The sequence below is a fragment of the Schistocerca piceifrons genome, chromosome 3 (genome assembly GCF_021461385.2).
Source record: "Schistocerca piceifrons isolate TAMUIC-IGC-003096 chromosome 3, iqSchPice1.1, whole genome shotgun sequence".
NCBI lineage: Eukaryota > Metazoa > Arthropoda > Insecta > Orthoptera > Acrididae > Schistocerca > Schistocerca piceifrons.
The window spans coordinates 555,823,278-555,849,376 of NC_060140.1; positions in this window are offsets into that span (position 1 = coordinate 555,823,278).

Here is a 26,099-nt window from a genome sequence, read left to right on the forward strand (position 1 = left end):
GTCCTTTCCTATTGGTGTTATCCCACTATGTGTTTGTGTACCCTTGAGTATTTGTTTTCTTCCTGTCTCTGTGTAGTTTCATAGAATTTTTTCTTCTTTTAATATTAAGCTACATTCACTATGATGAGGAATACTGTTATCCTCGAATATAATTGGCATTAATAATATGTTATTTACTTTGTAAAGATGTTAGACATTATTCATTCTGTTTAAATGCTCATGTGTGAAGTTGATGTTTCAATAATTATTCTGATCTTCTATGTATGTACTTATGTCACTATTTTTGTAACACTGATGTATATGTTTATTTCTATTCTTTTGTAAAGCCTGTACTACAAATGTTATCTATATTGTTATGTTTTTAATGATGTATTGTGTACCTTTGTTATTGTATTCTCATGTTATAAAATTGTAATTGTTACCAGTTCTTCAAATTAAGTAACATTTCACTGCACACGTTTCTGTTGGTCATAGTATGTGGACAATATGTGAGAAGTAGGGACTGTTAGTGTTTGCACGTGTGTTAATAACTCAGCAATGGACTGGATAACAGCATTGCTGGTTCTAAGGACAATTTCAAAAACTTCGTGAGTGCACAAGTGGTGGTTTATGGACTTGCTATATTATCCGCAAGACTCTTCAATGGTGATTGTGCACCTGCACAGTCACAACAGATGGCTGCTGGCCATCTCTTCAAGGACTACAGTGGGTCTACATCTTTGATGATCCATCAATACCATTATTTCTACAAGGACTGCAGTGGGTCTGCACCTCTGGTGGCCCACCAATACCGTAATCTCTACCAGGACTACAGTGGGTCTGCACTGTGATGACCTACCTACCAATATTCATCAAAACTTCGACTGACTCTGCTGTGGGTTTGCTCTGTTGTGGACCAATACTTGTCTGCATGTCGAGAGTCAGCACTGTCTTTCCGTTGGAAGGACAACACTACTTCTTCAAGACTGCATGGAAATCCACTACTTCTGTGTGCATTTTCTTTTACTGCTCAGACTTTGAGAAAAACACTGCTATTCTACTGTTATGTACGATTAGGACTGTCTTTATGGACTGTGAGAAAATTTTAGCTTTTGACCAACATTGTATCAATAAGTGTGTGCATTTGACATGTTTGTTATTTTAATTATGAAAAATTTTATCAAATCATTATTGGCCACTGCCCAAAAAATATTTTGTAAAATTTTTGTGGGGAGCATGGGGGCTATGTAAGTAGGCTGTTTATGTTTTCTCTATGTAAGTAGGCTGTTTATGTTTTCTCTATGTAAGTAGGCTGTTTATGTTTTCTCTATGTAAGTAGGCTGTTTATGTTTTCTCTATGTAAGTAGGCTGTTTATGTTTTCTCTATGTAAGTAGGCTGTTTATGTTTTCTTATTGGCAACGTTACGTAGCGCTCAATATGAAAATCACTGGCTGTGCTGTGTGCAGTCTGTGGCTAGTTTGCATTGTTGTCTGCCATTGTAGTGTTGGGCAGCGGCAGCTGGCTGTGAACAGCGCGTAGCGTTGCGCAGTTGGAGGTGAGCCGCCAGCAGTGGTGGATGTGGGGAGAGAGATGGCGGAGATTTGTAATTTGTCATGAACTGATATATATATTATGACTTGTGATGATATCAAGGTAAATACATTGTTTGCTCTCTATTAATATCTTTCATTGGCTAACTATCCCTATCAGTAGTTAGTGCCTTCAGTAGTTTGAATCTTTTATTTAGCTGGCAGTAGTGGCGCTCGCTGTATTGCAGTAGCTTGAGTAGCGAAGATTTTTGTGAGGTAAGTGATTTGTGAAAGGTATAGTTTAATGTTAGTCAGGGCCATTCTTTTGTAGGGAATTTTGAAAGTCAGATTGCGTTGCGCTAACAAAATATTGTGTGTCAGTTTAAGCACAGTCATGTAAAATTGTTGAAAGGGGACGTTTCACGGTGAATGGAAAACCAGGTGGCAGTTGTGACTTGGCTTTGTTTTCCTGCTTTCTAGCGCGCAGTACTCTATGTACCTGCTGTCGCTGCGGTCTCCAGCAAATGGTTCAAATGGCTCTTAGCATTATGGGACTTAACTTCTGAGGTCATCAGTCCCTTAGAACTACTTAAACCTAACTAACCTAAGGACATCACACACATCCATGCCCGAGGCAGGATTCGAACCTGTTACCGCAGCGGTCGCGCGGTTCCAGACTGTAGCGCCTAGAACCGCTCGGCCACTACGGCCGGCTGCTGGGGTCTCCCGCGAGCGTGTGTGTATTGCTCCAAATGAGCTGTCGTCCCGTAACGCTGTTATAGCTGGCAGCCAAGACGACAGAAGTCAATACCCGTCTTCACAGTTCATTTTGGAGGGTACTGTGCTTTCGATTACCACTGAAGCCCTACGGTTCTTGTTACACAAGGTCGGTGGTCGTGTCTGGATACACTGTCATCCAGACGAACGGCTGCACCACGGACGCTGGCCGTGGCAGTAGTATTATGCGTCGGGGGACACTGTTACAGCTTTGGATTACGTGAACATTGTTGCGGACCATCTGCATCTTTCATGTGTGATATCTTCTCCGACGGCAAAAGCATCTTCCAGCAGGCTAACTGTCCTCTTCATAAGGTTAGAGTGGCATCATCGTGAACTCACTCTACTGTGTTGGTCACACGTCTGGAAAGCTAGCGGGCGCCACCTCATTGCTCAAAAGCCAACAGTTTCTGGGAAATGTGTACCTATGCCGCAAGGAATGGAATGGGACTTGTTTTATTCGCCAGTCATTCATAGACACCATGTTCCCGAGTGTCGTTTGAATTTTTACGGGTGACAATGCACCCTGTCACCGTGCCACAGCTGTACGCGATTAGTTTGAAGAACATTCTGAACAATTCGAGTGAATGATTTGGCCGTCCAGCTCGCCAGAAATGAGTCTATCGAAGATTTACGGGACATAATCGAGTGGTCAGTTGGTGCACAAAATACTGAACCGGCAACAGTTTCGAAATTACGGACGGCTATAGAGGCAGCATGGCATAATATTTCTGCAGGGGATTTCCAAGGAATTTTTGGGACCATGTCACATGGAGTTGCTGTGCTGCGCCGGAGAAAAGGAGGTCAGACTCGATATTAGAAAGTATCTCATTACTTTTGTCACCAGGGTGTATTTCTGGAGTGACATCTGTTATTAATTGAAATACTTGATCACTTTGTTGTAAATAGTCGCAGTCACAGGAGTCTTGTATCAGAAAGTATATGCTTTGCAGTTTTGCTTTTTGCAAAACGCGGCTGCGGAGTTGTGTACATGCGAAAAGACGTGCAACTGACCGCTCAGATGAACCAAGGAGTTACCAACTGCGTCTCCTCAATGACTGTTCACTGACATTACTGCATTTGGGCCTCCGCAGCAGGTGCCAGGCTCATGCATCCATGCTGGCTGCTTTTAAATCCATTGTCTTAGTTAATAACGTTGATAATGAGTTGCATTTATGCTCAGTTTCTTATCGAATGAATGAAAATGTGCTTTCCATGTGCTGACGTTATCCACCACACTATTTGCTAATCTATTCAGCTATTGCGTAACATATGCAGTAAAGTGTTACATGACAATCACAATCATATAGGAGGACAGAACGGAGCTGAGCTTCGTTATCTTGCATGCATATGAAAATCCATCACAGCTCGCAAGATATAACAACGTTCACAATTACGACACGTGACGAGCAAATATCGGAAACTAGAATCATCCTAATAAACTAGACGAGTAAATGTTTATCGTCACCCACGGCGCGGTCACAGACATGTCTAAACACGACAGCTCCTCTCTGCCGTTCTGTCACGTCTCCACGTAGACTCACCTACCTGCGCTGACTCCAGACAAAAAAAGTCTTCTCTCCCCAGTTCTGTTCAGTACCTCATCATTAGTTATGCTATCTAGTTATCCAATCTTCAGCGCTCTTTCGTAGCACCACATTTCAAGGGTTCTATCCTCTTCTTGTTTAAACTGTTTATTGTCCATATTTCACTTCCATACATGGCTGCACTTCATACAAGTACTTTCAGAATAGACTTCCTGACGCTTTAATTTATGTTCGATGTTAATAAATTTCTCTCCTTCAGAAACGTTTTCCTTGCCATTGCCAGTCTACATTTTATACCCTTTCTACTTCGTCCATCATCTGTTATTTTGCTGACCAAATAACAAAACCTCTCTGCTAATTTTAGTTTCTCATTTCCTAATCTAAATCCCTCAGTATCACTCTATGTACCTCGACTACATCCTTATCCTTGTTCTTGTTCTGTTGATTTTCATCTTATATTCTCTTATTAAGACACTGTCCATTCTGTACAACGGCTCTCCTTTGCTGTCTCTGACAGAATTACAGTGTCATCGCAATACTCAGTGTTCTTATTTCTTCTCCCTCGATTTTAATTCCTATTTAAATTATTTTTCCATTATTGCTTGCTCAATGTACAGAGTGAATAATGTCGGACACAGGCTACCACCTTGTCTCACTAACTTTCCAACCGCCACTTCCCTTTCATGCCCTTCGACGCTTATAACTGCCGTCTGGTTTCTGTACAAGATGTAAATAGCTTTTCGCTCCTTATATTTTACCCCTGCTACATCCAGAATTTCGAGAAGAGTAGCCAACATTGTCAAAAACTTTGTGTAAGTCTACAAAAGCTATAAGCGTGTTCGTCTTTCCTTAAACTATGTTCGGAGGTAAGTCGTAGGGGCAGTATTGCCTTGCGTGTTCCTACATTTCTCCGGAATTCAAATTGGTCTCCCCTGAGGTGAGTTTCTATCAGTTCTTCTATTCTTCTGTAAAGAATTCGTGCTAGTATTTGCAATCATGATTTATTAGACTGATAGTCACATCTGCATTCTTTGGAATTGGAATTATTACATTCTCCCTGAAGTTTGAGGGTATCACGCCTCTCTGATACATCTTGCACACCAGATGCCTGGCTTTCCGAGGCTATCAATAATTCTGACGGAACGTCGTCTTCTTCTGCGGCATTGTTTCGACTTAGGTCTTTCACTGCTCTGTCAAAATCTTCTCTCTGTATCACGTCTGCCATGTAATCCTCAACTACGTCATCTTCCCCTTCTAACTTTTTGCCTTCAAGTTCATCTCTCCTGTACAGACCCTCTACATTACTTTTATCAATCTGAAAAGATAATTAAAGACTCAATGGTTAATGTTTAATTCAAGGAAAGTTGGACACTATCGCTTTAGGAGAGGTAGGAACTTCTAATAATAGTTGTTTTGGTTAACATTCCCGAAGTTGGCTTCACAGCTCTTCATTCCTCTGTATCCTTCATTTTAGTACAAATCTAGCGTCCAACATTATCGAAGATAAACCGTGTACACTTACATCGAGGACTGTACTTACGACTCGCCCCACTGTAACTCAAGCTACAGCTTTAAGCATCACCTCATTCAATTTCTGGATGCTCACTTCTGACAACTTTACTCAAAATTCTTGAAAAAGTAATGTATTCAGGAGCAGCTTCATATATTTGTAAAAATGAAGCACTAAGAAAATGGCAGTTCGGTTTTCAGAAAGGATTTTAAATAGAAAACACTGTATATGCGTTCACTCATCAAATATTAAATGCTCTGACTAAGCGAAATCACCCATTGCGACGTTTTGTGATCTGTCAAAGGCTTTTGAGTGCGTGAATCATAAAATTCTTCTAGATTAGCTGAAGTATTGTAGTGTGTATGAGTGGGGCAGTGCAGATATGGTTTAATGCATATTTAACTGTAAGAGTACAGAAGGTTGAAATTAACAGTACAGTTAGTCTACAAAAATTAGCGGACTCCTCTAACTGGAGAGGTATCAAGCATGGTGTCCCACAGGGTTCAGTCATGGGGCTCTGGTTGTTCTTAATATGTGTTAAGGACTTGTCACTCTATATTCATGAAGATGTAAAGCTAGTTATTTTTGCTGATGATACAAGTATAGTAATCACATCCACCAACAAAAATTAGCTGACAAATTGTAAATAATGTCTTTCAGAAAATTATTAAGTGGTTCTCTGCAAATGGGCTCTAAATTTTGAGATAACATAGTATACAGTGTGGACCATTGATCGTGACCGGGCCAAATATCTCACGAAATAAGCGTAAAACGAAAAAACTACAAGGAAAGAAACTTGTCTAGCTTGAAGGGGGAAATCAGATGCCGCTATGGTTGACCCGCTAGATGACGCTGCAATAGGTCAAAGAGATATCAACTGCGGTTTTTTTTTAAATAGGAGCCTACATTTTTGTTACATATTCGTGTAGTACGTAAAGAAATATGAATATTTTAGTTGGACCACTTTTTGCGCTTTGTGATTGATGGCGCTGTAATAGTCACAAACGTTTAAGTACGTGGTATCACGAGTAGTTCGCCTTCCGTAATGTTCGCACATGCATTGACAATGCACTGACGCATGTTGTCAGGCGTTGTCGGTGGATCACGATAGCAAATATCCTTCAACTTTCTCCACAGAAAGAAATCCGGGAACGTCAGATCCGGTGAACGTGTGGTGCTTCGACGACCAATCTACCTGCCATGAAATATGCTATTCAATACCGCTTCAACCGCACGCGAGCTATGTGCCGGACATCCTGTTGGAAGTACATCGCCATTCTGTCATGCAGTGAAACATCTTGTAGTAACATCGGTAGAACATTACGTAGGAAATCAGCGTACATTGCACCATTTAGATTGCCATCGATAAAATGGGAGTCAATTATCCTTCCTCCCATAATGCCGCACCATACATTAACCCGCCAATGTCGCTGATGTTCCACTTGTCGCAGCTATCGTGGATATTCCGTTGCCCAATAGTGCATATGATGCCTGTTTACGTTATCGCTGTTGGTGAATGACGCTTCGTCGCTAAATAGAACGCGTGTAATTTCTCTTGTGCCCAGTGGCAGAACTGTACACGACGTTCAAAGTCGTCGCTATGCAATTCCTGGTGCATAGAAATATGGTGCGGGTGCAATCGATGTTGATGTAGCATTCTCAACACCGACGTTTTTGAGATTCCCGATTCGGGCGCAATTTGTCTGCTACTGATGCGCGGATTAGCCGCGACAGCAGCTAAAACACCTACTTGGGCATCATCATTTGTTGCAGGTCGTGGTTGACGTTTGACATGTGGCTGAACACTTCCTGGTCCTTAAATAACTATCAGGCGAACGGTCCGGACACTTGGATGATGTCGTCCAGGATACCGAGCAGCATACATAGCATTCGCCCTACATCAACACGAAATCGACCTTTTCCGCAATCGGTAAACGCTCCATTTTAACACGGGTAATGTATCACGAAGCAAATACCGTCCGCACTGGCGGAATGTTACGTGATACCACGTACTAAAACGTTTGTGACTATTACAGCGCCATCAATCACAAAGCGAAAAAAATGGTCCAACTAAAATATTCATATTTCTTTACGTACTACACGAATATGTAATAAAAAATGGGGGCTCCTATTTTAAAAAACGCAGTTGATATCCGTTTGACCTATGGCAGCGCCATCTAGCGGGCCAACCATAGCGCCATCTGGTTTCCCCCTTCAAGCGAGAGGAGATTCGTTCTTTGTAGTTTTTTCGTTTGACGCTTATTTCGTGAGATATTTGGCCCGTTCACTATCAATGGACGACCCAGTATACAGTTCTGTACAGCAAAAGGCATAACACGATTAATAAATTTAGACTTTGAACAGAAGTCTGTTGCTAAGACAGAACGTTCAGAATTTCTGGGTATGTGCGTTGATGAGAAACTGAATTGGAAGAAACACATTAATGATCTGCTGATACGTTTAGGTTCCGCAACTTATGCTGTTAGAGTTATTGTAAATTTTGGTGATAAATGATCAGTAAATTAGCCTGCTGTGTCTATTTTCATTCACTACTGTCATATGGCATCACATTTTGGGTTAATTCACCATTAAGAGAAGAAGTATTCATTACACAAAAGTGTGTAACCATAATAATAGCTGGAGCTCAGCCAAGAACACTTTGCAGACATTTGTAAAGGAACACGATATTCATATGAAATTTGTTGTTAATAGCCCATTCCAGTTCAAAAATAATAGCAAAATCCATAGGTACAACACTAGAAGAAAAGATGCTTTCACTGTGTTGGGTTAGATCCGACTTTGTCACAGAAATGAGTGAATTATCCTGTCACAAATATCTTTTGTCTTTTGCCAAATAGCATCAAAAGTCGGACAGACAGGCAACCAGCATTTAATAACATTTTTTGAATAAAAGTTCCTTTACTCAATAGATGAATTTTCAGATATGAAGCAGTAATTATATAAAAAGAAGAAAAGGACCAATTCGTCTAAAGAAAACTTATGCACTCAACTGTTATCTCTTGGAAGTGAACACAAAGTAAGACCAGTTTCAATAAATGCTGAAGAAGACACTCACCTTTTTTTAGAGTCATCAGACGTTTGACTGATTTGATGCACCGCACCACAAATTCCTTTCCTTTGCCAACCTCTTCAACTCAGAGCAGCACTTGTATACAACATCCTTAATTATTTTAAATGATAATTAAATCAAACCCTAAGCTGCCGACAGACGTTGATATACATCAGTGGGGACAGTTGAAAATGGGTGTCCTGACCGGGACTCGAACCTGGGATCTCCCACTTACATGGCAGATGCTCTATCCATCTGAGCCACCGAGGGCACAGAGGACAGTGCGACTGCAGAGATTTATCCCTTGCACGCTCCCTGTGAGACCCACATTCCCAACTTAATGTCCACACACTACATTCGTATTGTCCCTGCCCATTACACTCATTACTCACGGCACACAATCTTACCAAGTCTCGTAAGAGTTCGGGCAACGCGTGTGCATCCGCACAGAAGAAGGTCAATGGCCAGTTACCCTTAACTATATGAAGATTGTATCTGTTCTTTCGGACATCGAAAAAGGTCTTCCACACAAATATATCGATCGAATTACTGTAGCACTTTTGCAGTCTCACTGTGGAGACACGGAAATTCTACCTGATGAAAACAATGTTGAGACTTTCAACATAAAATGTTTTGTCATTAAAATGAGAACTACCCTGCAGATCAGTCGGTTACATCTGTGTATGCGCAGGGGTGCTTTTAACAGGAGCAGAAAGTGATCTCGAAAACAGCTCTAAAACAGATGTAAGATTGGCGGGATCCTCAAAATGTTCTATCAAGGCCTCAATGAACTGTTCAAACCTCGAGTTTTTTTAATGGCGGTGAGCTTATGGAGCAAACTTGTCAAAATCTGTCCCTTCTACAATGCGATTTCCTTTTTAAATGGATCCCCATCCAACCAGAAACAAAATGTTTCTCACGTTGCAGTGTTTTACTATGGCAGTGTGCAGTCAAGTCCACTGAAAATGTAGGGTCTGCAACCAATTCCGGATGCTCTAATTTTTGTTTGTGCACTCCATTTTTCCTTCATAAATTCAACAATAGCGAGTTTAAAACCGAAAAATCATTTCAGTTTAACATCGATAAATCGTTCCAGGCATGTCCCTTGCCTTAACCCACGTACTTTGCAGTGATATATAAAATATCCGTATTCTTTGTTCAGTTCCATGGAAAACTATTGTAGGTGGTATAATGCGAGCGACTTCACAGTTTTTACTGTTCGTACCACCAATTTCTTCATGTCTGCACGCCTACAAATTTAGCACAAAGCGCTTCTTGATGTACAGAACAATGAATCCTGTGTGTCGATCGTTGTAACTTTTTGCTGTTTCATGGTCAACTAAATCTTTAAATTCTTTCGGCAAAGTACTGAAGTATCATTTCTTTGCAAATTTCCGTACCCGTCAGTTATGCGATTGCATAATAGATACTGAGAACTCTCACCCCTCTCTTCTGTGATCCTAATTCATTTTTCAAGGCTTGTGTCGATATATCGCTAGACTACATCTTTTTGTGCAAACGGCCCCTGGACCTGTGAACATCCTTCATATCATGAACAAATAGAGAAGGGTAAACAGTGCTGACACCACGATTCTGCCGAACTCAAGGGAGTTGTGACGACCGAAAAAAGACACCACAATACCAAGTGAGTTGTCGCGGTGTACCGAGTACTTACGGTAAGGAACGAACAAAGCCCAAACTCCTTGCGTCGGCCCGCACGCAGCCCGCGGAATCGGCCTGCGTGGAATGTGGCATGCTGTGGCCGCCCCTGATTTGAAACATCGCATTGTTGCAGCGTGTATTACGATATCGAAGGAATATCTCGTCTGTCCGCAAGTCCCTGCATCGCTCGATGTAAAAAGAAGTATTTATGATCACCTTTTTTGGTATGTTCGTTTTGTTACTGCTGTTGATATAACTTTGCAATGTAAGTGTGTCTCTTGACATTAAGCTTTTGATGTGAAGCCATTATTTAACAGTCTTAATAACTCAGCTCCATATTTGGTGAGTCTTTTCAGATTTTGACGTGTACCTTTCTTTGAAGGCGCTGGGAGAAACAAATGCAAAATTGTTACTGTAATTAAATGACGATTCTTCCTTAAATGTCACGTCCTTTGCCTTACAGTTGGTGTGTCGGTCGGACTTGTAACTAAGTCTGACTGTTATCAGTTTTAAATTAAAATTGTATCTGTGATTCCTCTTTTGTAAGAAGGCTCTCTTAATAGCATTCAGCTGCAGCACACCACCTGCCTGACGCAACAACACAAACTTCCACATGAGACAGCAATTGATTTACATACATACATACATTAATCCTTGTTCCATAGATCATGAATACGAAATTTCGTAATGATGTTGAACGTGTCACTTCAACATAAGTTTTCTTTACACAAAATGATTAATTAACTTTTTTTGTTGTTTACAGTTACTACTTCATATCTAAGAATTCTTCTATTGAGTAGAAGTAGTTGTCACTCAAAAATTATTTTATTTTACTTCTAAATATTGGTTGGCTATCTGTCAGACTTTAAGTACTATTTGGCAAATGACCAAACATTTTTATGGCAGCATAATTCACCCCTTTCTGTGTCAAAGTGAGATTTAAACCAGAAGAGTGAAATCATCCTTTCTTCTAGTGTTGTATCTATGCACTTTGCTGTTATTTTTGAATTGGGGCGGGCTATTAATGACAAATTTCGTAATTGAATATATGTACTGCCAACGAACTGTGAATATCCCGAGCTCGTTAAATAACTGCCTGCAAGGTGATCTTGAGTGGGCTCCAGCTATTGTTCTGATTACACGCTTTTGTGCAATGAATACTTTCTCTCTTAATGACGAATGGCCCCAAAATATGATGGCATGTGAAAGTAGTGAATGAAATTAGGCATAGTAGGCTAATTTACTGATATGTTTATCACCAAAATTTTCAATAACCATAACAGCATAAGTAGGTGAACCTAAACGTATCAGCAGATCATCAATGTGTTTCTTCCAATTCAGTTTCTCATCAACTCACATACCCATGACACGGCGGTCGACTGGATCCGTTGGGCCTTCCGAGACCTGTTCGGACAGTGCAGTACTGTAGGATATACAGAGGTGTTCAAGGAGCGGTGGAAATTTGATGACCTGGTAAAGTACACTTTCGAGTGCCCACGTCAATATATAAGCAAAACATGGATTAATCACGAAATTACAGCGAAATTATCTGTTCATTAATAAAGAAAACAAATTATTGGTGCTAATAATGTAACATATAATCCTACGAATGACGTAGAGTACTTGTTGCTAGCTGTAATCGAACACAGACGTTTCTTCAGGTAAGGACCAACAGTTCAGCGATTAACGGTCTAGATCAGCCGAGGCCTGGAGGAAGGATACTATTCCATCACAGAAACAGAAAAATACGGACTCTTTGAAACTATACCTTTTGGTTGCAGTATTATTTGGAAATGAAATGTGGAGTACGTGATATAGACGAGCAGTAACAGTGTACATGAACGACGCTGTTATAAGTAGAAGTTTAAAATTATTGTCACAGTTTAATTAGAAATAAAAAGGAATGTATTGGAACATAGTAGTTCACTGAAATCAGAAATAAATAGCATCGAAATCTTATCAATTCTTTACGCAGACTAGTGCATGCACAAAATTACCGTCACGTTTGTACCAGCTCTGTACAGACATCAATTCACCGCATAGGCTTGAGCAGGCGATGACCAGCTCGCGTCACATCCAGTAACTTCCTGTGATTATCTGGCCACTCGTTGTGTAGCCTTACAAACATAAAAAGAACAGAATAGCACCTCTCATGCTGCTACCCGACAATTTCTTTTTGCTCAGTTACAAGGGGAACGACGATTGTGTTTCCTCGTTTCAATTTCAATGCTGTCGTGTTTTTTTGCTCCACATTTCTGAGATTACTGACAACATTACAAGTTGTAAGACAAAACAACAGTCTATATAATAACGCTTTTGACAGAGGAACAAGCAAGTCACTATGCTTGTGGTAGGTATCAGAAACTAACGCTCGCTGTGTAGTCAACTCTCTCTTCGGCTTCAGCAGGGCTGTATTGTGATAGAAGCCAGCTCACACCTGTTGCGTACTCAACCGTCCCAGATAGGGGTTATAGCGTCATTCAGGTACTATGGCACTTCTGGAGTGATCTTGGCTCCAAACCAACGGAGAAAGAGAACGCAAGGTAATGCAGTAGCAAGTACACGACCGCAGAAAATACTACATGCCATCATCTCAAACGTTGGACCTTTTCACAACAACCCCAATAAACAGAAATTTCTGAGTTCTTTTCTTTCGTCACGGCCGGTTAAGGGTCGGGAGTCATTTTAAATTCCTTCTAATTTGTTATTTTATTTTCCTCCAATACTGTTCCTGCTTTTTTCTTTCCCTTAACCATGTCAGTCATGTTCTCTTACAAAATTCTGCAAACCTTCCAACAGTTTTCCCCAGATATAATTTCTTTTTGATGCTGTTTATTCTTTTGTGTAGTGTGTTCCAAAATGTCTCCTTAACGTACAGCACTCAGTTTTCCAGGGTTCGTGCTTCAATCGGCAAAAGTGGAACCCTTTATTTTCCGTCTATCTATCTGTCCGACTGTACAGAAACCTTTCTTTCTCAAGAACATGTAGAGATATCAAGTTGAAATTTGGTTCACATACTAAGCTGTACAGTCCGTTGACGGTGCGAAAAATTTAAGCTTATAAATCAATGCAGTGAAAAGGTGCTGACTTTTGCGTCACATTTCCATCGTACCAGACAGACAGACAGACGGATAGATGAAAAATTACAAAAAAAGTATTTGTGTAATTTGTTTCGTAAGACCCCTTTTTTATTGCGAACGAGTATATGTATCATGCTGAACTTTCTGTCACATCTATCACATTGGCGATGTAAAAATTTAATCTGCTAAGATACGTCCATTTATGTCATATATTTTGATACTCGCAAAATCACTCATCAAAACATGTAGGGGTACTTCCCGTTGACCTAGAATCATGAAATTTGGGAGGAAGCAATGTTCTACAGGATAAGTAAAGGAAAAAATTTCTGAAATGTTTATTACATTACACGAAAACAATTTTTTATTATCTGTCTGTCTGTCTGTCTGTCTGTCTGTCCAGCGGGGGTAAGACCCCTTGTGTTCAGGAACGAATAGACCTAACAAGTTGAACTTTATGTGTCACATACTAAGGTCTATGATCCCTTGGCGCTGTAGAAAATTTAAGCATTCAAGTCAATACAATCAAACGTTTATTTATGTCACATTATTTGATAGTTGCTAACCCCATCATCAAAACCTATACGGTACGTCAGGTTGACCTAAAAATCATGAAACATGACAAGAAGCAATGTTTTACAGTACAAGTAAAGGAAAAAATCCGAAAACAGTTTGTTTGAAATTATGTCACAAGAAATTTTTTTTGTCATTTGTTACCCGACTGTCTGTCTATCGATCTGTTAACTATGGATATCGATAACGGGCAAAGCACGTCGAGATTCTCAATTTCCAGGCTGGATGAAGTATCTATATACATAATTAAGTTTATACGGAACCCTATGAGCACTTGGCCAATTATTTTTTTAACTATGTTTTCCCAAAGATACCTAAATATTTCATTTGTTAATGTTTTATCTTTCAAAGAACGCCCTTAAGGAGTCAGAAGTCAGAGAAGGCTGTTATTTATATTTTTTCACAGACAAACAATTTCTGTCTAGCGACCACCGTCAAGTGATGGATTAACATTACAACAGATTAAAGAACGGTCTCTTGGCGTCATGTACATCATGGAAAAATATATCACTCAGTGGATGCATGTACATGCGTGAGATGTTGAAACTGAAAACAGTCATGTACATTAGTGTGCAAAATTTAAGGACGTAAGTAACTTTCGCATGCAGTGTCGCTCCGAAGTGACATAGCTCGATGAAACTTGGTCCATATACAGAAAGAATTGTTACAGTATGTACAGTACAGTACAGTAAAGAAGGTAGCTGAAAGAAATACGTAATGAGACGAACGGAAAATGACACTTTTTAAGACAATAATAACACCGAAGTCACCGCGATTTATGATGCTCCCCTGGACGTTACAAGACTTGGGGCGTGGTTCTTAAAATGGTGTGTGATAGCCCCACTTGGCAATGTATGCTCTGCAAGGTACTCCCATGCTGGCCACAAGGTTGGTTTGCTTCTGGCAGGGCATTCCACTCGTCCAGCAACACCGTTGATAAGTCCCGAATGGTTATTGGTGCACGTGGATGCTGCATTACGTCTTTGCAACGCACCCCACACACATTCGATGGGATTTATGTCGGGTAAACGGAGAGGCCAGTCCTTTCGCCGAATATCCTCTCGTTCCAAAAGCTCCCCAAAGACGTGTTTGGTGCGATCGTACATTATCAGCCTCACAGATGAAGTCAGGCCTGAATACACGCCTAAAAAAGAGCGAAGGAGTACAGTGTCTCTGTAACGTTGAAGGGAAGTGTACTCTGTTCACAGAATTCGAGGTCAGTACGCCCATGTAAGATTATGCCTCCCAAAATCGTTATATCTGGACCACCAAAACTGTGACTTGTGACAATGTTCCTGGCTGCATTACGTGTTCCCACCTTAACACATACAGGCCTAACGGTACGACCAGCACTGTGGAACATGGTCCTTTTTGTGGTCCAGGTGTTATTGTGTGGGGAGGCATAAGCTTGCATGGGCGTACTGAGCTCGAAATCTTTGAATACGGTACACTAAGACAATAAGACTTCATCGTCTTAACCACTAACCTACCTCGCTTGTCAGTTAAGCACAAAAGACCAAAACTGGTCACCCCCACGTAACATCTCAGTAGTGGCCTCAACTCGGGGAGGAAAAGAGTCCACAAGTTAAGTTTCTCGTAGTGCGCCATCTCCAGATGAAGCCGCTCATTGATTATTAGATCCCGTAGAGCGACCAACTTGCGGTAATCTCTGCGTTTCACCTGCAGTTCCATATCTCCCAGAAATTTTCCACATGGGATTAAGGTCAAGTGCTTTAACAGGTCATTCACGGTGTGATAAGGTGAATAAGTATTCGTCAAACGAGGAACCAATGCCTGCAGGTATTTTAACGCGATTGTTGTGATCTTGGGAGATGGGAATGTCCACAGAGTACTCATCATGAAGATGTAGGAAGAAGAGCAACACTAGAGCACCTACAGTGTTGAAATTAATATCCTGGTACATGTTCATAGTCACCTGGCTGAGTGGATCGAAGTCATGGCGTAAAAAACTCCCCCAAAACATCAAAGAACCACCTCCGTATTGAATTACCCCTTCCATACACCGCGGGTTAAACGTCTCAATGGGTCTCCGAGGTAGTCGATGCCTCGTGTCACTTGAAAAGCTACAAAAATCACACTAAACGCCTTCTGCCACGTACTGCCCAATTACTGTGTTGTTTCTCTTACTGACGACGTCCAGCTTTATGTGTCACTGCAAGCAGAAAATAGCTTTTCGCGAGGTAGTGCCCCCCAATGTCTTTTGCATGCAATCTACAATGTTCGTTCGGAAACTGGTTGAGATGGACCTACGTTCAGTGACAGAAGCAAACCATCGTGTTTTGAGAATGAAGACATAGTCTAAGTAAGCTGTAATCTGTTTACTATCCGTGCAGTTGGCCAATTTCAACCGTGGGTCATTTTTTATCACATATTTTAAGCTTCACGTTTCATTTCATTTTCTGATACATTTCTCGAACAAGTGGACAGGTATATATCGTATTTCTGTGCATACGTAGCGTAAAATAATACAAATGTGTCACATACGCACAGTAATACGATGTATAGCTGTCCATGTACCAGCGATGTATTAGAATGTGAAATGAAGCGTGAAGCTTAACATATGTGCTTGATAATGACTCGCGGTTGAAATCGGTCAATTAGATGGATAATAAACAGATTACAGCCTACTTTGACTGTGTTTCCATTTTCAAAACACGTTGTGGCGATGGACCCCACAAAAATAAAAATTTTCAAAAATTCCTGGTGTGCTTGAAACCAACCGCTATTCACAATGCGTGACATTCGCCACCGTTCCCTGTCAGAATCTTTTTTATGACCGCTGTTCTCACGCCGTGTTACGTGGCTGTGAGTGGTGCACCATTCCTTCTACACACGTTGCACAGTCCACGTCGATACACCAAAAGATCAGTCAACTTCATTCACGGTTTTGTCATAGACACTTCCAAACACGATAGCACCTGAAACTTCCTGGTAGATTGAAGCTGTGTGTCAGGCCGAGATACGAACGCGGGACCTTCGACTTTGTCGAGCAAATGCTCTGCCAGCTGATGTACCCTAGCACGACGCACGATCCCTCCTCACAGCTTTACTTCCGCCAGTGCCTCATTTACTACCTTCCAAAAGGCAAAGTTTCCGAGTTCGAGTCTCGATCTGGCAAACTAGAAGTTTCGAATCAGCTCACACACTGCTGTAGCGTGAAAATTTCTTTCTATAAACATCCCTAGGCTGTAGCTACGCCACGTCTCCGCAATATCTTTCTTCCAGAGTGCTAGTCCGACAAAGTTTCACGGGGGAACTGTGGAAGGTAGGAGGTGAGGTTCTGGCGGAAGTAAAGCTGTGAGAACTGGTCGTTAATAGTGCTTACGTAACTCGGTTGTAAGAGCACTTGCCCGCGGAAGGAAACAGTCCAGAGTTCGAGTCTCGGTCCCACATACAGTTGTAAGGACAGACGTAGGGCATAATACATTCTTTTACGTAAACATATATATCTCCAAAAATATTGCAACTAAAATAGTAAAGCTTGAGACTATTACGTACAACATAATGCTTGATATTCTGTGCAGTTTTTGTTTGAAAATGCGCATCGACATACAATTTAAATGGATTTGAATTTTTAATTACCATTATTTCTATAACGTACCTTTTCTCGCAAACTAAACCAGCAATAAAACTGGAACTTCACTGTTTGCATCTGCATAAGAGGCTAAAAAAAAGTGTGAAACAGATTTTTGTTGAAGGTCGTAGTTGCTTCGAAATTAATTTTCCAGTTTTGTGTCACCCAGGACACTCTATTTTTCTCAAATTTTAAAGGAGAACTTTTCTCAAAGGGAAGATAATGGATGAGTGCTGCACAGGATTATTCAACAAGTAGTTCTTAAGAATAACGCCAAGTTTGAGTATGTTAGTTTTTTTTGTTCCTTTTATGGATTAAAAAAGTCAGTTTACGCAGTTTGTATTAAAGTTTCTTTCTGGGGTAATCTCTTCCTCTACCTCCTTTGCCTAGCCAAATTTTGCATTTTTTTCTTCTGATGCCTGAGCTTTGTCCAGTTGCGCTTCATCGATGCTTCTAAGTATCTTCAGTGTGACAGAACCTGGATGTAAGCCTAGTCTCTGTAGACACTTAATCCTACCTACATTTCCACTGTTGAACACAAGACAGGCAACCCATGCAACTATCTTCACAACAATTGAGGACGAAAATACTGTTTTCGGACAACCCATCTATATAAGTTGATTGCAGCTCTCATTTTTATTCTATATTTTCCTATGTACACACAGTTACCACATGCACGTGAAACATTAATCGTATGGGCAAGTATTTCTAAGCCGATTAACCTCGTCTTTGGCACTGTACACAGCATCATAAATTTCTTCACTGATTTTCTTCTTCGATAAACACAGTGACTTTGTCGAATATTGTATGTCAAATAAAACACCTTTTCAGGCGTCTAGTTTCCAACTTTATTTTATTTGGCAAGCGGTTTTACTACATCGTCTTCAGGTCCGAGTCCCGCAACCATCTCTAAAAAGATGGGCACACAGAGACTTGTCGAACATTGTTCTTCACACTTACGAGCAGCATCTGTAACACTGGTATTTAAATTTCCTGTAGCTTTTACACATGAAATTCGACATTTCCTCACGAATATGCGTCCACTGTTACGATCCATTTCGAGCAAAACAGGTTGATATAGGCAAAACTAAAATAGGTCTGTAGCATGTACTATTCACAAAAAACAACGTTGTAAACAAAGAAATAAAGCAAGGATAATCTTTCTCACAGCCTTCTAGACTCATCTGCAGTTCGTTTCGATTGTGTGAACGAAAAATTAACGCACAAAAAAGATTTCTCGCGTAGAAAAGGTATGGATCACAGCATAGAAAGAAGGGGTGCGGCAGGCGCAGACGCCCAAATAAACTTTCATGTTTCTAGCCAGAATTCGAATATCAAACTTGATGTTATTCTTAAAGAATCAACCTAATAAATTGCGCAATGAAAAAATTCGAATTTTTTCGCTATTTTGAGGGCCCTTAATCTACCTAGAAGTTGCTTACCAGCGCACACTCCGCTGCAGAGGGAAAATTTCATTCTGGTCACGATAGCTCCTTTCTGCCCCTTCTTTCATTTCTCCACGGGGACCATATTTTTTATGCTGATTCCTGAATCGGACATACACAGCACATCACGCTATGATTTAATTCAGTGGCGAAGGGTCTCAAGACAGCCTCGTACCAGCTCTAAATCATCTTATAGTCCGCAGCTCCGGGTCTAGGTGTTACCTTCGCTGCTTCTCGATCGTGGGGACCTGGGTTCGAATGCAGGTCGGAGATTTTCTTCGTTCAGGGAAGGGGTATTTGTGAATTAGTTAGTTTCAGCATTTGCGCGATAAATCGTAATGCTGCAGAACGATTCGTTTTAAATTCACATCGCAAATTAATTTGTAAATATGGCTGCATACTGAATGCTTGCAAGTTTGATTATTATCATTATTATTAAACACAAGGTGTTCGAAAATTCCCATTACGAACTTCTAGGACTTGTAGAAAGGAGCGAGTACGTAATTCTTGAATAGGAACCCATGTCCGGAAACGTACCGTTTCCGTTCTACGACGGTTTCATTTCAGATGTGTAATGCATCCACGTCGGCTGAGAAAAGAGAAAAAAAGTCTCAGAGTTGCCTGTCCGAGCATGCAATAAAGGAGACACTGTGAAGAGTACTACGTCAGACAGTCACCTGATGTCACGTAACATCTGACTTGCTGCGACTCCTGTAGAGACAGAGGAAGACATGTTGGCACGAGTTCTGGCTGCTGCATTAGAATTTGAAGAGGCACCAGGTGGGATGGAGAACGTGTACCAGAACATGCTTCGTAGGTACAAAGTCTGTAACAACGATGGTGATCGACACATCGAGCCGCTGTTGTAATGCAGCAGTACTATTCCGCAGGTAGAGTATGTTGGGTCCTTTATTGTTTTGGAGTAATGTAAACATAAACAAATGTCTTCTTCTTCTTTTCCTTCAGCATTTGTTCCGGATGCCTAAGGTGTTCCCTGCATGGGTCCGTTGTCTCCATTTCGCTCTATCACGGGCTGCATCTGGGTGCATGTTCACGCATTTAAGGTCTTTACGAATCGTATCAGCCCAACGTTGCCTAGGTCGTCCTTTGGGTCTTCTGCCGACGACTTCAAGTGTGTAATCCGCCTTGGCAATAGAGTAATCACCGGCCCGTAAAACATGCCCAAATCATCTAAGACGTGTCTCACACATCTTGCCTTGGATCGGTGTAACACCAAACTGTTTCCTAATGCTGTCGTTGGAAACGTGATCTAACTTAGGCTCGCTGTCCACCTTAGCATCTTCGTTTCAATTACATTTAGGCGGCGTTCTTTCTCAACTGTAGTCGGCCACTCACAACCATACAAGGCGACTGGTCGAGTGACAGTGCAATAGATTTTTGATTTTAAATTATCTTTCATCCTGCGGTCGCAAGTGACTCCGGTTGTTGTTCGCCACTTCATCAAGGCTGCCTGAGTTCTGGTGTAGACCCCTTCGGCGAGTCGGTCGTCAACAGTGATCGTAGAACCAAGGTACTTAAACTTACTCACACGAGTCAGATCTTCACCATCAATCGTGATGGTTCCCATTTCATGTGTGTCTGACGTAACGTACTCGATTGTCTTCAGATTAAGGCGCAAACTGTGTTGCGCCAACCGGTCACTCCATTTTTGAGTATGGCTCTGCAGATCAAGCTCGCCAGCATAAAGTGGGGTCTATGGTAATGGCCGGTGCAAGTCAGCTGTCACGGTGTCCATTAAGAGAATGAACACAAACAAATGTGATAAGTGATAAATGGATGTTTCGTTATGTTTCCTTTCGAACGGTTACCTAATAATTATACTGCGTCACGCCTAATTCAATTCTTTAAGCAGAAGTTGAGTTAAACATCTGAACTGAAATGGTACGTTTCCGGACGTGGGTTGCTATTCAGAATATTATGTACTCCCTCCCCTCTAAAAGTCCTTTGTAACGGGAATTTCCGGACATCCTGTGTACAGATGTGAGTTAGTAATTACTACCCAAAACCTTTTGCACATTTTGCACCTTTTGCACCAATAATATAAATTCTACCACAAGATAGAAGGAGTTGTCAAAGAGAAACTTTTCCAGTTTGTTTTCAAATTTTACTTTGCTGACTATCAGACATTTTACATCACTGGGAAAGTTATCTAAAATTTTAGTTGCTGCACTATGCAACCCTGTTAGTGCTAAAGGCAACCTAATGTGGAGTAATAAATGTCATTTTTGCTTCTGGTATTGTTACTACGTATATCATTGTCCCTTTTCGACTGCGGTGGATTATTTACAGCAGACTATATGAGGTAATAAATTCCTGTGATACAGTAGCCAAAATGCCCATCTCCTTAATCAGATGACTGGAAGATGATCGAGGGCGAGCACCACATATTATACTTACAGCACGTGTTTGAGCAACGAAGACTTTCTTTCTTAAAAATGAGTTACTCCAGAACATTATTTGATATGACATTATTGCATGAAAATATACAAATTGAGTCAACCTACTGATTTATCTCTCCTCGGTATTTACAATGATTCTACGCACAAATGTGGCTGAACTGTTTTAGGAGTTCCAAAATGTGTGTTATGCAGTTTAAATTCTCATCAACGTGGATACCTAAGAATTTTGAACTTTCCACCATATTTAGCATTTCCAAATCATGTTTTACACTGAACACTGGTGTAGTACCCGTAGATGTGCAGAACTCAAAATGTTGTGTCATTTTAAAATTGAGGGTGAGACCATCCACAGACAACCAGTCAAAGATAGCCTACTTTTAAGAAGATTGTTTAAAATTTTTTTATTACTATATGTATGCTAGGGCTGATTACAGTAGTTGTGTCATTTGCAAAATGAACTAATTCTGCTAGTTGCATGTTAGATGGAAGATCGTATACATGTGTGAGGAACAACAGCAGACCTACCATTGAGCCTTGGGGAACCCCACACGTGATTTCTCTCCAGTCAGAATAACGGCTCCGAATACATTGGTTTGATTGCTAAATAGTGCTTCTTGTGTTGTCCTGATCATTTCAGTTGATCTTCATCAACGTGCAAGACGCCGAAGTGGCGTCAAATAGAAAGACTTACACTACGCGGCCAAACAACCTGGGATCTGGTCTCCCGGTCAGCAATGCCAAACAGTCCTTTCATTTCTGTTCAGCGTTCCAAAGCGACCAGTGCGCTCTTTTGAGGGGGTAACTAATGTCGTATTATGACCTCGGGCTACAATGCAGATATGTTGCACGGCGTCAACATCCGTAAAGAAGTACGATGCATAAGAAGCCCCGACACAGGAGACGCTGGTGATAAAGTGTTCCCCTACGATAGTATGGGTCATTAATGACTGAAGTGCCGCCAGAGAAGCGGCAATAAGGATATTAACTTTGTAAGAGGTCCTTCGATACTTATAGCGAGACGGTGGCATAAAATTTCTCTCTCTCCGTCTCTGCACCTGTTACTTTCGCAGCTCTTTTGTGCCGTATGTGAGGTAATTTCGCAGCCTGTTCGCCGGCCGTTCTACGGCGCCTGACGCCCATAAAGCATACGTACTTTGCTTTGCTTTTCCTTTTTTGCCTTTGTTGCGCCGGCCGGCGGCTTTCACCGGTATCAGCGGCCGCCCCCCGCCGCTGTCCCAGTTATTCCCTTCTGCAGCCGGTCAGCTGGCGCAACAGGCAGCGCGCCGCCGTAATTTATGGATCTGGGACGCGCCCAATTACTGACGTCACCTTTACAGATGTTCCCGCTACTCCAGCATTTACAACTGCCGCTGCAGGCACTTCGCCCTGCTGGCACGGCGAACGACTTGGGTCGCCAATAGGCGGCTGCTTTTGCGCTCAGCGTAATGAGAAACTGTCACGCCGAAGGCAAACAAAACGACCGCCAGGCGGAGCTGTTCAACACCAGGAATACTTTCGTGAATAGACCCTGAATCTCTAATGAAATGTACGTTACCTTTCAGACATGGAAAGATAAGCAGAAAGCTTCAGCATCGTGCGCCACACTTTAACCGATATGTGCCCAGAATTTTTTTTTTTTTTTTTTTGCCAAGGAGTTGTATGATTCTCACATAAATCAGTTATTAGTGATCACAGATAACTAAGGGCAATTTTTAGTTGTCAGTTATGAAAGGAGGTTTTTACAGTGTTCTAACAATGACCCCCATGGGCACTAAGGTCGTACACTACTATAGAGCAGGAATGATCAAAATAAAACACATTTTACACTAACCACACTTTATTGTTACAAGTTATTAACTGTTATGTAATCACAAACATTATATAATTATGCGTGAAGCTATGCAAAGTATCTGTCATGCAAATACGTTACCGGTACATTTGCGGCACGATTTAACAGTTTCATTTTTACAAAGCCCACATTCTCTTCTCACCTGCCCAGTGAGAGTAATACGTTGAACGAAATATTTTCTAACTCAAATAGGTAGAGTCGTCCTCATTTGCCGCAGTGCCCCAGGCAGAATTTTAACACTGCAGTATTTCGAGAGACCTACCTAATGCCCGCTACTACCCGACTGGCACATGTGTTGCGCGGGTCAGCCTGTGTCCAGGCGACCTTGTCAGGTCGCAGGAGGGTCGTTTTCGACCGCTTGGCCATGTATGGGTTACTGTGCTTTGTCCCGCTTACATTTGCCCAATGCATGTTTCATTTGGGCAGCAATGAAAGGGTGACAAGACATTGCTTCCGTGATTGTGTGACATCCATTTTTCACCAGCGCTGTACAATAAAACTCCACCAGTACGGAGCGAGCAAGGTTGTGATAGATCGGCAAGACCAGCTGCGGTTCAACAGTCGTGTTTCAAAGTAGCTGGAACAGCATCACAGACATAAGCCTACTCTGAGTTTATTTCATTAACAGAAGACGACGAAGGCAAAGTGAGCGTACAAAGAGCAATGTGAAAAGCATTGAATGACGGAAATCAACGTTTTGGAAACCTATCAAGCATAAACCCTAAAAAGTTGTGGCAGCACCTAGAGTCAGTTAACGCGTCAAAATCATCTGTTCAGTCGCCCGATGCTCATTCTGGCACTGAAATGAAAGATGACAAGGATAAGGTCGAAATACTAAATTGGGTCTTCCGAAATTGTTTCACTACGGAAGATCGCCCTGCGGTTTCACCACTCAAGACTCTCACGAACGCTGAAATGGTAGATATTGGAATAAGTAACTGCGTAATAGAAAATCATGGTGCACAAAAGTAGAGGCCTATATGCTGGCGTCAGTATATAGTAGAGATATCAAACATGTTGCATGCTTACACACTATCACGATTTCTTTGAGAATAAAAATATCCTCTGTAAAAATCAACATCGATTCCGGAAACAGAAGTCTTGAAAAACTGGGCGTGCTGATGCCGTGTCCCTCGACTTCCAGAAGGCGTTCGCTATGGTTTCGCCCTGTTGTTTAGATAATGATGTAAGAGCTTACCGAGTGTCCGACCGGATTTCTGACTGTACTCAGCACGCCGCTCTTAACGGAACAAAATCGAGAGATGTACCGTAAAGTTAATTTCTGGAGTACAACAGACGTTTATGATTTAATTGATGACGCTGGAGGCTCCATGAGGCTATTCGCTGACGAAGCTAGTCTCTATAGGAAGTTGTAATTCCAAAAGACTATCGAAATGCAGCAAGACCAGCAGAGGATCGGCATACGGCGAAGATACTGACAGCTGAACCTAAGCGATAAATAATATTAATATTTTTCGCTACCCATAAATGGGCCAATAGATCCACTACTGTTGGATCACACTATTGATGACAGACCATTAGAAACAGTAACTACTGAAAAATACATCGAGCCGAGTAGCGCAGAGGTTAACACACTGGACTCGCATTCGGGAGGACGACGGTTCTAACCAGCGTCCGGCCGTCCTGATTTAAGTTTTCTGTGATTTCGGTAAATCGCTAAAGACAAATGTCGGGACCGTTCCTGCGAAATGGCACTGCTGCTTTTCTTCTCCATTCTCCCCTAATTTGAGCTTGCGCTCCGTCTCCAATAACCCCGTCGTCAACGGGACGTTAAACCACTAATCTCCTCCTCCCTCCTCCGAAAAATACCTGGGAGTAACCATCTGGAGCGAACTAAACTTTAATGTCTACATAACACAAATTATGGGAAAAGATGGCTTAGTGTTTATAAATTTGAGAATGAGAAGCTAAAGGAACTGGATTCGATCTCTGATCAGTATTAAAATTTTTATCTCTCACTTTTTTCTGGTTTCAGCTCTGGCGTTATTTGTTAATATGGAAAATGCCAACTCGCGGAGTGATATAATCCATGTCAATTTTTAGGTCACCTATGACTGACACGGTAAGTCAGTTGGAAGGTCAAGGGAAGGTAACGACATATCACCTCCAGGAAGATCATGCCTAGTAAAGCACTGCCCCTTATCTCTGAAGGAAAGCGTATCCTAGGCTGAGGTCCGTCGAGAGGATCGTAAGGAAATTTAATTCATCCAGTACAAAAGACGCTTACAAAGCGTTTGCTCGACAAGTTATTGAGTATTGCTCGTCAGCCTGGGAGGCTGGCGAAGCTGGATTAGTAAAAGAGGTAGACAAGAGCCTCAGGGGAGCGGTGCCTCAAGATCGTTTGGTGGGTGCGAGAGCGTTACGAAGATACTTAATAAACGGTATGTTGATGATTTTCACTTATGGACCGTCTGACAGCAACTGAATAAAACACAATTTTAGTGCCATACGCGTTTCGCCTTTATTTTCTGCAAGGCATCATCAGTGGCCTGTAATATGTACATATGTTAGCTATTTTATTTACATTTTTTGTCACTGTGCCTATAGGTTATAAACAGTTCTGGTGGTTGGTATTTCCTATTAAGTAGTAATGTTTTGAACTGTACTTACAGGTTGCGTAGACAGTTTCTTACATATTACACTCCTGTTGCATTTTTGGTCTTGTTCTTCTTCCTATGAGCGCCAATTTGCTGTTTTTTCTGCATTCCACAGCACTATGCACTGAACGCTTTTTTTAATGCAATGTTTTGGTTTCTGTTGCCGACTGTCAAATGTTTTTGCCAAAGATCGAATATTACTGCCAAACTTATGAGTATAACTATCGAAGTATCAGTGGTCTGTTCGTGTATGCATTTTTGTGTGTGTGTGTGTGTGTGTGTGTGTGTCATATTATTTTATTTTATTGTATTTAATTATTTATTTTTGTTTATGTCCTGTGTATGTGTGTGTGTGTTTTGGTGTGATATATATATATATATATATATATATATATATATATATATATATATATATATATATATATATATTTGTGCTGTGTATGTGTG